The sequence below is a fragment of the Gossypium hirsutum genome, chromosome A13, assembly GCF_007990345.1.
Source record: "Gossypium hirsutum isolate 1008001.06 chromosome A13, Gossypium_hirsutum_v2.1, whole genome shotgun sequence".
Classification (NCBI taxonomy): Eukaryota; Viridiplantae; Streptophyta; class Magnoliopsida; order Malvales; family Malvaceae; genus Gossypium; species Gossypium hirsutum.
This window is the reverse complement of record NC_053436.1, coordinates 84502707-84514408: the sequence shown is the minus strand read 5'-3', so window position 1 is coordinate 84514408 and position 11702 is coordinate 84502707. Positions and strand designations below refer to the sequence as shown.

Below are 11702 nucleotides of genomic sequence, written 5' to 3'. Positions count from 1 at the left end.
AGTCCATAGATCGATTTACTTCTTCCCTAGGGGTTTTAATTAAGAAAGAAATTTTGATTAATTCAACTGAGGGTTAGGTGTTATTAGTCTCAAAAGAGATAATAATATAGGTTAGGGAGTCTCATGGCTCAAGTCAAGTGAATAAATCGTCTAGTTCAGAGTCAGATAACAAGAGAAATCTAGGTGGATTCCTTATTGGGTGTAGCCTTTATCAATTACTTTTCTCCAAGTCTTTTTCCAAACTTTCTCTTTGCTTTAGTTTAGTTAGTTAATTAGTTAATAAACAACCCCTCCTTATTTCTAGGTTATATAATAAAAAGATAGTTATTACTAGTATGTTTGGTTCCCTTGGGTACGATATCCCGGTCTTGCCAGTACTATACTATTGTTCGATAGGTGCACTTTCCTTTTCATCGTGACAATAGTTAGTCTAGGTTTGATCTTCATTATAAATATTTATTACTTGTTACGAATCACGCAATCAAGTTTTTGGCACCATTTTCAGGGAACTAAAATATTAGGAACGCTAAATTTTTATTACTTTAGCCATTTTATTTTCTTGCAATTTAATTTAATTATTCTTATTATTATCTATTAATTTACTTATTCTTTCTCTTGGCAGGTTTTTATAGTATGACTAGAAGAAACCTGTTGGGACCAGTACTTTTTGACAAAGAAATCGATCGTACAGTTCGTAGAAATCAAAGATAGATAAGGCGCAGCTTACGATACACGGAGAACGAGTAAGAAGATGATACTCAACCCCCAACCGAAGAGATGGCTGAAAACCAAGGCAATTAGCTACCTCCTGCAATTGCAGCTAATCAAAATCCTACTCCACGCACTATGTATGATTATGCTAAACCTTCTTTTACAGAAACTGAATCTAGTATAGTTAGACCTGCTATAGCTACAAATACTTTTGAATTAAAACCTAACACTATTCAGATGATACATCAATTTGTTCAGTTTGATGGTTTACAAGATGAAGATCCCAACGCTCACTTAGCAAATTTCCTGGAATTTTGCGATACATTGAAAATCAATGGCGTTTCTGATGATGCCATTCGTCTTCGGTTATTTCACTTTTCACTAAGAAACAAAGCTAAACAGTGGTTGAACTCGTTACCACGAGGGTCTATCACTACTTGGGAACAAATGACCGAGAAATTTTTACTAAAATATTTTCTGCCGGCTAAAACGGCTAAATTACGTAATGATATCTCTTCTTTTGTGCAGATGGATTTAGAAACACTTTACGATGCATGGGAGATATACAAGGACTTACTGAGAAGGTGCCCTCACCATGGGTTACCGCTTTGGCTTCAAGTACAAACATTCCACAATGGTCTGAATCCCTCGACTTGGCAAATGGTTGACGCAGCTACTAGCAAAACCATCAACAACAAAACACCGGAAGAGGCTTATGAATTCATTGAAGAAATGTCAATGAATAACTATCAGTGGCAAGTCATGAGGACTAAGCCAACAAAAATAGCCGGTGTTTATAACGTCGACTCAGTTACTATGCTGTCAAATCAGGTAAAACTTCTCAATAAAAAGATTGATAGTTTTCTTGGTTCTACACAGGTACATCCAGTAAGGAGGTGTCACTTAAGCGGAGGAGGTGTGCATACAGATTATCAATCCTTCAGTCCCACAACCGAAGAGGAACAAGTTAACTATATGGGTAATAATAACTTTAGATCTCAAACTAACCCAAATAGTAATACTTATAATGCAGGTTGGAGGAACCACCCAAATTTCTCCTGGGGTGGTCAAGAAAATCAAAACCCACAAAATCCTCAGGGTTTTCAACAGACACCTTATCAACAAGAGAAGAAACCGAACCTTGAGGAGATGCTCTCAGAATTCATATCAATGTTTGAAACCCATTTCCAAAATACCGAGATAGCACTTAAAAATCAACAAGCATCGATCCAAGGACTCGAAACTCAGATAGGCCAGCTTTCCAAACTGATCTCTGAATGACCACAAGGTAGTTTGCCAAATAATACCGAACCTAACCCAAGGGAACAACTGAATGCAATTAATACTCAAGATGATGAAGGAGTCGTTGAGCCTGAACCAGAACTGAGGCAAGAAACAGTGGTAAGCAAAGGGAGAGATGAGGTAGGTTAAAGTACAAACAAACTGGTGACTGTCGAATATAAACCTCGTGTGCCATACCCTAACGCGGCAAGGAAAGATTGCTCAAACGAACAATTCGGTAAATTCCTCAGACTTTTGAAAAAATTACTTATTAACTTACTGTTTATTAAAGCTTTGTCGCAAATGCCAAATGCAATGAAATTTTTAAAAGAGCTTTTAGTAAATAAGCAGAAGTTGGACGAAGCGTCGCATGTGGAGCTAAATACAGTCTACTCAGCTATCCTACAGAATAAGTTACCCCACAATTTGAAAGATCCAGTGAGTTTTACAATTCCTTGCTTAATTGGTAGTTTAGATATATGTCATGCTTTAGCTGATTTAGGGGCTAGTATTAATATCATGCCTTACAAAATGCTTAAGCAACTAGGTCTTGGGAAACATAAACAAACTAGGATGAGCATTCAATTGATAGATAAAACTATAAGATTCCCTAGGGGTATTATTGAAGATGTACTCGTGAAAGTATATAAGTTCATATTTCCCGTTGATTTCGTTGTTCTAGACATAGAAGAGGATAACAACACCCTTTTGATTTTAGGGAGGCCTTTTTTAGCAACTGCTAAAACAATTATTGATGTTGGCACAGGTGAGCTTACATTTTGTGTGGGAAACGAAACGATCACCCTTCAAGCTCGTAATTCTGGCATCACATCGAACACTAAAGGTAATAGTCCACACCAATCTACTAAAACTAACAATATGACTTTGTAGAAGTTAAGCTTCAAAGAAGTTCACGAGCCATGTTCCAAGGATGATAGAGGACACATTCATGAAGAACGAAGGCTACGGATAGAGGAGCTCGACGAATGGCGAGAACACAAACCGAGAACATATGATAAACCGAAACTACGCCTAAACAAGCCCAATACCTCTCTTAATCAACTTAAGGTTGGCGAGAAAGTCTTACTAGATGCTGCAGATCCTCACATTGTCACTACCATACCGAATGAGGAAATCCCTCTAACGGTACTCAGTAGTTTTCCATTTGGTACGGTGGAGGTGAGTGACCCCAAGTTCGGCACTTTTAAGGTAAACAACACCCGATTAAAACCCTATTTTGATGAGATTGATAGTAGGAATGAGGAGTATAAACTGCTCGAACCACCCTGACCATTCACTAGAGAGGTAAGTCGAGCTTAGACTATAAATAAGCGCTTCTCGGGAGGCAACCCGAGCACTAACATATTTTGATTTCTTTATTTTTTTTACTTCGAACACTATAAATAATTAGATTTATCTTTGAATTACAAAGTTTTTCAGCACACACGGCCAGACACACAGGCGTGCCTAAAGCCGTGCCTAAACAGGGGAAGAGACACGACAGTGTGAAAGTAGGACATGATTTCCCCAAAACACGGGATGTGATAAATCCCTACGGCCGTGCGACATGGCCGTGGTTGAACTTGATAGGTGAACACGGGCGTGGGAATAGAAAATCACAGGCGTGCCAGGGGTAAGGCTCGATTCTGTTTCTTCGGCACGGACGTGTCTCAGGCTCGTGCCGATAAGCCATGGACAACAATACACAGGCATGGTACCCTGACACATGGGACTAAGAGAAGCGAACAAGGCTAGGAACGACCGTGTGATATGGTCGTGTGCCACACACGCCCCAGACACACGGGCGTGGGATAGTAACCCGGCACGACCTAAATTACAAAATTTGAAAAACGTGGGCTCACTTTCAGAGTACACATGCATGTCCCTAGGCCGTGTGCACCTCCCCTATATATGCAAATCACTATTCATTTTCTTCTTCCTTTTAAAACCCTAGCTGAAATCTCCTCTTCCCCACTCCCTAATCCTTTTTCGGCCACCATTCCCCAGATTCTCACTTCCCCAACCCCCAAACCACAATCAAATCCACTCTCCCTGCATCAATCCTCACTTTCCCCTCTCTTTTCCCTCTATTTTTTGCCACACGACTGTACACCCATGCCACACGCCCGTGCTCACCACCAACACGCCTGTGCGCCGCCCTACATCAGTTTTGGTTCACTTTCTCAACCTTGTTTTTTTTCCAATTTGTGTTGCTACATTAGTATTCTATATACCTTACAAAGATATTGTTAATATTACCAATTTTTTCTAATCAAGTTAGGAATTTTCTTTAGTATTTTCTATATTTGAATTGTTTAAACTACTAAATAGCATATACTAGTTCTGGATTCTTGCGTAACCGATGATTCATTTTTTATTTCGGTACATGTTTTTGAATAATCATATAAAATTTTCACCTCTCGCTTGATATCGGTAAATGTTAAAACATCTTGGAACTACTATATCAATGCTCATACACTTTCAGGTACAGTATGTCATCATCGAGAGGCAAGAAGGCAGCGGTCCCATCCTTAAAGAGACGTAGGGGACCAGGTTCTTCCTTGGTATGTACGACAGCCGAAGTTTGGCACCCGTTCCTTGAGTTTCCGCAAGCTTCGCAGGAGGAGCTATTTCAGATACTACGCGCACGACTCCTCACTACAGGTCGCTGCATCGATTGGGCGGCCGTAGAGCAAGTCCAGGTAGCTGATGCCATCCGCGCCCTCCTGTCCACAGACCCATGGGAACGGTTCTTCGCTATTATCGAGCTCACTTATTTAGAGCTAACTTTGGAATCATGCTCTACATTTCATTTATAGGTGGTGATGACGAACAATGACGACCCAGGCACCATTCACTTCCGATTAGGCAGTCTAGTTCAAGCGATGAGTGTCCTAGAGTTTGGAGTCGCTCTGGGAATTTACACTGATGAGTTTATGGAGGATGAGGACATGAGTACACTACCACGCAATATCCACATTTCGCCCTCCTCGTGCTGGAAAGCTTTGGCACCACTCTCTTCCACCTACGACCCCAGCCGCTCGAAGGCCTCAGCTATCGCCCCTTCCTTACGATATCTCTATGCCATATTAGCACACAACGTGACCGGAAGGAGAGAGAGCACTGCGTTGTCAACACCCGCGATGCCTACTATTTATGGTGCATGGAGAATGCACATGTGACTGACTTAGCATACTTCATCGCTTTCACCATTTGCCATCAGATCGAGCGGCATCGAAAGGGAGTAATCTCTATCGGCCCCTACGTGACGCACCAGACACTTCAACCTCCTCAACACCATGGCCCAGTCATCAGCGCTTACACTGATAGGTCAGATGTCCCCATAGGGCATCACAACTATGTTACACATGAGGATGATTGAGCGCTGCCGTAGGACCGATCCTCCTCAGTACCGTCTCACTCATGCCATTGACGAGGAAGATTTAGAGGGCATTCCTGACAAGGAGCCTTCTACCACGCCACCTAGGGAGCGACCAGTTCATGCGGCTGCTTCGTTGGCACACCTTTCCGACTTACTCGCTCACTTCGGTGATGTGACAGATAGATGGATGACATGCAGGCCATGATACAGCAGATGTGCCAGCACTTCCATATCGCCACTCTAGTGCCACCACCTGAGGGCCCCACTGACGAGGATCATTGAATCCTCTTATCTTTTTATTTTTATTTTTATTTTTATTTCTATTTTTATTTCAATTTTATTATTTTCCTTTGAAAGACATATCTATATTAGTAAATTTTACTTTCTTCATTTTTTTGGTATCTCTAACAAGTCATCCCACTACACTCTCTTCCACACCAACTTTTAGTAAGCTCTTCATGATTCTACAGACTTCCAAACTAAGCTGCTAGGAATATTTTACGAAATGAGGAAACAAATGGGAAACAATACCTCACGTTAAGAACAGTGGCAACTACCACTTTCCCAAAACACTCCAGCCTCAGAATCAAGCTCCATATCCATATAACAGGGAGTTTCACCTCCTTCCCTCTTATAATTTTCTTTATTTTGAATAATTTATCTTTGTACATTGAGAGCAATGTACATCTTAAGTGTTGGGTGAACATGAACATGATGCCTAACTTTTTGCATTATTCTTAAATCCCTGAATTTGATCTTGTGCTTAACTGATTTTCGCATAATATTGATCGAATGAATTCTGATTGATCTATAATTATTGTTGATACGTCATGAATTAGACCATGAGAATTATGCATGATTATTTGATTATAGGACATTAGAGAATCGAACATGATAAATTGATATTTTGATAACTAAAATTTTTAGATTATTTTCCTAAATTTAGGTATTATCTTGAAATCTTAAGTATACAGGATTGACATCAAAGACCCAAATTTTTTGGTGAGATTTTTGAGCCTTTTGAGCATATAGCTTTCTTTCTTGCTCACTTCTTTTGTGGTTTGAGTGTGCCAACATTGAACTATTATTTTAAAACTTGCTTCGATTATACATGTCGAGATCACACGTATGATTTGATATACTGAGATGATAAAGGCACTTAGGATTTAACCCACTTACTCCATAAAAAGCCTTTCCACAAAATTAAACCCTTAGTAAACCCCCTTGAGCCTACTAACCCTTTTTATTAATTAACCCTCATCATTAACCCATGATTGTTGAAATCCTCATACTTAATTTACATTTTTTTTATCGGGATTATTTTTAATATTGTTACCTCACTATGTTCACCATTTTTTGTTACTGAATCAGGAAGTATGATTTCTATATTGTATTGGCTTGATTTGTCTTAAAAACAAAACTCGGTATTATTATTGTAATTCTCAGCAAGCTAAAGTTGTCATGAGCTCATGTAATATAGTTCTAGATATTTGTTTGTGATTTAGTAATTAAGTTTTTGATAGTGGGGTAACATATTGAAATTATATTGAAATTATCTCGATTCCAACCTTTGTCTCTTCAGCTTGTATCCATACCCGTAACCTAAACCCCGTTACAACCATGCAAAGACATTTTGATTTGTGTATCATATCATTTACAAGTGGTGGAGATTTGATTTTCATGCAAGCCTATGGTAATAACTTCTCCTGTTAGACAATCGAGTACTTAATCTTGAACCTTAAACACTTTGAGTGATTTGAGTGAATCTTTAGTGAGGATGTCATCTCTTGTATATTTAGGACTAAAGTTAATTACTTAGAGGAAGGAGATTACCTATGATTTTATTATCAAAATATTTGATTTAGATTGTTTAAGGCTTTTAATGGCCCTATAGTTAAATTCTCACTGTATGATTTTCTGTGGAATAACTTGTAACATTATCATTAATGATTATGTGATTGAGAGGAATGAATTCTAGCAGTAAATGAGAGTTTTGCTTGAGGACAAGAAAATGCTTAACTGTGGAGGTATTTGATAAACGCCAAATTATACATATTTTTACCCTAAATACTTAGCACATTTATGGATGTTTATCACTAGATTTGTGGATTTTGGTGCTCTTAATCTGGTTATTTCATGTTTTGTACTTAGGAGAGCACCAAGAGTCAAAATGAGCCAAAAACGAGCCAAAAAGGCACAACACAGACCAAAATCGAGAAGATGACACGGCCTAAGCCTTGCCACACGGGCTGTTCACACGCCCGTGTCTTCCGAGGGTGTTGACCAAGGCTTTCACGATTCACACGGCCTGGCCATTGACCCATATGGCCGTGTGCAATTTATCGGATCGAAACACGGCCTGGCAATCACGTCACACGGCCGTGGCACACGGGCATGTCCCTTTTTCAAAGAGTTGTATTTTACACAGAAAAGGATACTTAGGGAGGAAGAAAGCCAATCCAAAGCCTATATAAACACCCTAAGTATCACTTAGAAAGGGGCGGCTCCCCTCCAGAACTTTTCTAGAGAACAAAACTACACGTCAGGAATTACTTGAAGGAAGCCAGACGATCCATCCCAAAAGCCGGGGCTACTCCGAGACTAAAGATCTCTCTCAGAATTCCTTTAGGGGTTTTAGAGTTTTCTTTATGTTTTGTTATTTTCATACTTTTGAGATGTACTCTTATTTTATTATGAACTAAATCCCTTAGATACCTAAGGGAGTTGAAACCTATGATTGATCTTGTTATTATTATCTAAACCGTATGATAAATACTTGATTTGCTCTTAATTATGTGTCTTAATGCTTGAGTTAATATTCTGGGTATTAATTCATGATTTGATGTGCTTATGCAGAGGAGCAAAAGTCCCTGTCTAAGAGTAGATTTGGCATAATTAAGCGGAGTTGATCGAACACCTAGAAATAAGGTTACGAGATTTTTTTGAATTAGGGTGAAACCTAATATGGGAGTCCATAGATCGATTTACTGCTTCCATAGGGGTTTTAATTAAGAAAGAAATTTTGATTAATTCAACTAAGGGTTAGGTGTTATTAGTCTCGAAGGAGATAATAATATAGGTTAGGGAGTCTCACGGATCAAGTCAAGTGAATAAATCGTCTGGTTCAGAGTCAGATAACAAGAGAAATCTAGGTAGATTCCTCCTTGGGTGTAGTCTTTATCAATTACTTTTCTCCAACTCTTTTTCTAATCTTTCTATTTGCTTTAGTTTAGTTAGTTAATTAGTTTAGTTAATTAGTTAATAAACAACCCCTCTTTATTTCTAGGTTAAATAATAAAAAAGATAGTTATTACTAGTACTTTTGGTTCCCTTGGGTACAATTTCCCGGTCTTACCATTACAATACTATTGTTCGATAGGTGCGCTTTCCTTTTTGTCGTGATAATAGTTAGTCTAGGTTTGATCTTCATTATAAATATTTATTACTTGTTACGAATCATGCGATCAACTGGCTGACTAAGCACAAAGCCAAAGTTGAGTTTGAGTTAAAGAGAGCTACTTTGTGAAATAGTGAAGACCAAGAAGTGGTGGTGGTTGGTGAGCGAGCTCAGTGTATGTCCAAAGTGGTTTCGGTGCTTAAGGCAGAGAAGATGCTGATTAAAGGTTTTTATCACATGTAAATATAATCTACGAGTGTGAAAGTATACACATCGAATCAAGTAATATAATGATAAGTAAGATCGTCTCAACAGGGATCAAATAGGATTAACTTGGTTAAGTTGCTATTATGAAGTAGGTGAATTATGCTAAGGCAAAGCAATTATAGAAATGCAATGGTAATCAAAACAATGATGATGTGTGAAATATGTAAACATAAAAATATTTAAAAATATGCTATGGCAAAAATACCAAGACAAAAGTGAGAGGGCAATGCTGTTGAATGAAAAGGCTAGGATTACTAGGAATCTACCCTTATAAACCATTAATCCTTTGAAAAATTCTTGATCAACTTACTGCTCAAAAGGGATTTAAATTTGTCTACTTTTTGTGAGAGCAAGACTTGAGGATACCTCACCTAAGGAAACATACAACTATAGGCCTTAGATATGATTCCCAGTACTGATTACTCTTCACTCTGTATGAACGCTGCTCTATGCCTAGAGATTTCTATGGGCATTCTGTCGAACACCCACTCATATCAATCAATTGTGGTCCAACTAACTTAACCTTTTCAGAATTAGATTATGTTTGTAAGCATACTGTGCATTCATCTATGTCTACATACTACATGCCTGCAATTCGAAAGAACAAATTGAATGAAACATTAAAATAGATCAGATCCAAGTTTCAACATTAATGGAAAATTAAAGTATCATCCAGTAATCCCAAACCAATGAGATTTAACTCATGGGTTGGTTAGTCAAATCAATATTCAAAATATCATTCAACATCTTCAACAATTAATTTTGCAAAGAAGCAATTTAAGAAAATAAAGGAAGAACTTCAGGAAGCTTTCGTGGATCTAGCCCTTAAGTCTGCAGGCACAATGTCTTACAAAGATTAGGTTGATTGCTGATAAACGCCAAATTATACATATTTTTACCCCAAATACCTAGCATATTTATGGATGTTTATTACTAGATTTATGGATTTTGGTGCTCTTAATCCAGTTATTTCATGTTTTGTACTCAGGAGAGCACCAAGAGTCAAAAGGATCCAAAAAAGAGCCAAAAAGGGACAAAATGGACCAAATCGAGAAGATGACACGGCCTAAGCCTTGCCACACGGGCAGCTCACACGCCCGTGTCTTTCGAGGGTGTCGACCAATGCTTTCACGATCCACATGGCCCAGTCATTGACCCTCACGGCCGTGTGCAATTTAACGGATCGAACACGGCCTGGCAATCACGTCACACGGCCGTGGCACACGGGCGTGTCCCTTTTTTAAAGAGTTGTATTTTACACGGAAATGGATACTTAGGGAGGAAGAAAGCCAATCCAAAGCCTATATAAACACCCTAAGTATGACTTAGAAAGGGGCCGCTCTCTCCAAATCTTTTCTGGAGTACAGAACCACACGTCGGGAATTACTTGAAGAAAGCCAGACGATCCATCCCAAAAGCCGGAGCTACTTCAAGACTGAAGATCTCTCTCAGAATTCCTACAGGGGTTTTCGAGTTTTCTTTATGTTTTGTTATTTTCATACTTTTGAGATGTACTCTTATTTTATTATGAACTAAACCCCTTGGATACCTAAGGGGGTTCAAACCTATGATGGATCTTATTATTATCTGAACTGTATGATAAATACTTGATTTGTTCTTAATTATATGTTTTTAATGCTTGAGTTAATATTCCGGGTATTAATTCATGATTTGATGTGCTTATGCAGAGGAGCAAAAGTCCCTATCTAAGAGTAGATTTGGCATAATTAAGCGGAGTTGATCGAACACCTAGAAATAGGGTTACGAGATTTTACTGAATTAGGGTGAAACCTAATATGGGAGTCCATAGATCGAGTCACTGCTTCTCTAGGGGTTTTAATTAAGAAAGAAATTTTGATTAATTGAACTGAGGGTTAGATGTTATTAGTCTCGAAAGAGATAATAATATAGGTTAGGGAGTCTTACGGATCAAGTCAAGTGAATAAATCGTCTGGTTCAAAGTCAGATAACAAGTGAAATCTAGGTGGATTCCTCCTTGGATATCGTCTTTATCAATTACTGTTCTTCAAGTCTTTTTCCAAATTTTCCCTTTGCTTTAGTTTAGTTAGTTAATTAGTTTCGTTAATTAGTTTAATAAACAACCCCTCTTTATTTCTAGGTTAAATAATAAAAAGATAGTTATTACTAGTACTTTTTGTTCCCTTGGATACGATATCCCGGTCTTTCCATTACTATACTATTGTTCGATAGGTGCGCTTACCTTTTCGTCGTGATAATAGTTAGTCTAGGTTTGATCTTCATTATAACTATTTATTACTTGTTACGAATCACGCGATCAAGTTTTTGGCACCGTTGCCGGGGAACTAAAATATTAGGAACGCTAAATTTTTATTACTTTAGCCATTTATTTTTCTTGCAATTTAATTTTATTATTATTATTTATTAATTAATTTTTTCTTTCTCTTGGAAGGTTTTTATAGTTTATGATTAGAAGAAACCCATCGAGACCATTACTTTTTGACGAAGAAATCGATCATACAGTTCACAGAAATCAAAGAGAAATAAGGCGCAACTTAAAATACATGGAGAACGAGCAAGAAGACGATACGTAACCCCCAAGCAAAGAGATGGCTGAAAACCAAGGCGATCAGCTACCTCATGCAATTGCGGTTAATCAAAATTCTGCTCCACGTACTATGTATG

The 11702-nt window shown here is 38.2% G+C and overlaps 1 non-coding gene across 1 annotated transcript; it reads right to left on the bottom strand.

Moving 5' to 3' along the window:
* Nucleotides 1-1206: 1206 nt before the first annotated feature.
* On the bottom strand, nt 1207-1313 carry LOC121213388 (small nucleolar RNA R71). The gene has a single exon (XR_005908769.1). It is a non-coding gene; the product is annotated as a small nucleolar RNA R71 (small nucleolar RNA).
* Nucleotides 1314-11702: the final 10389 nt, after the last annotated feature.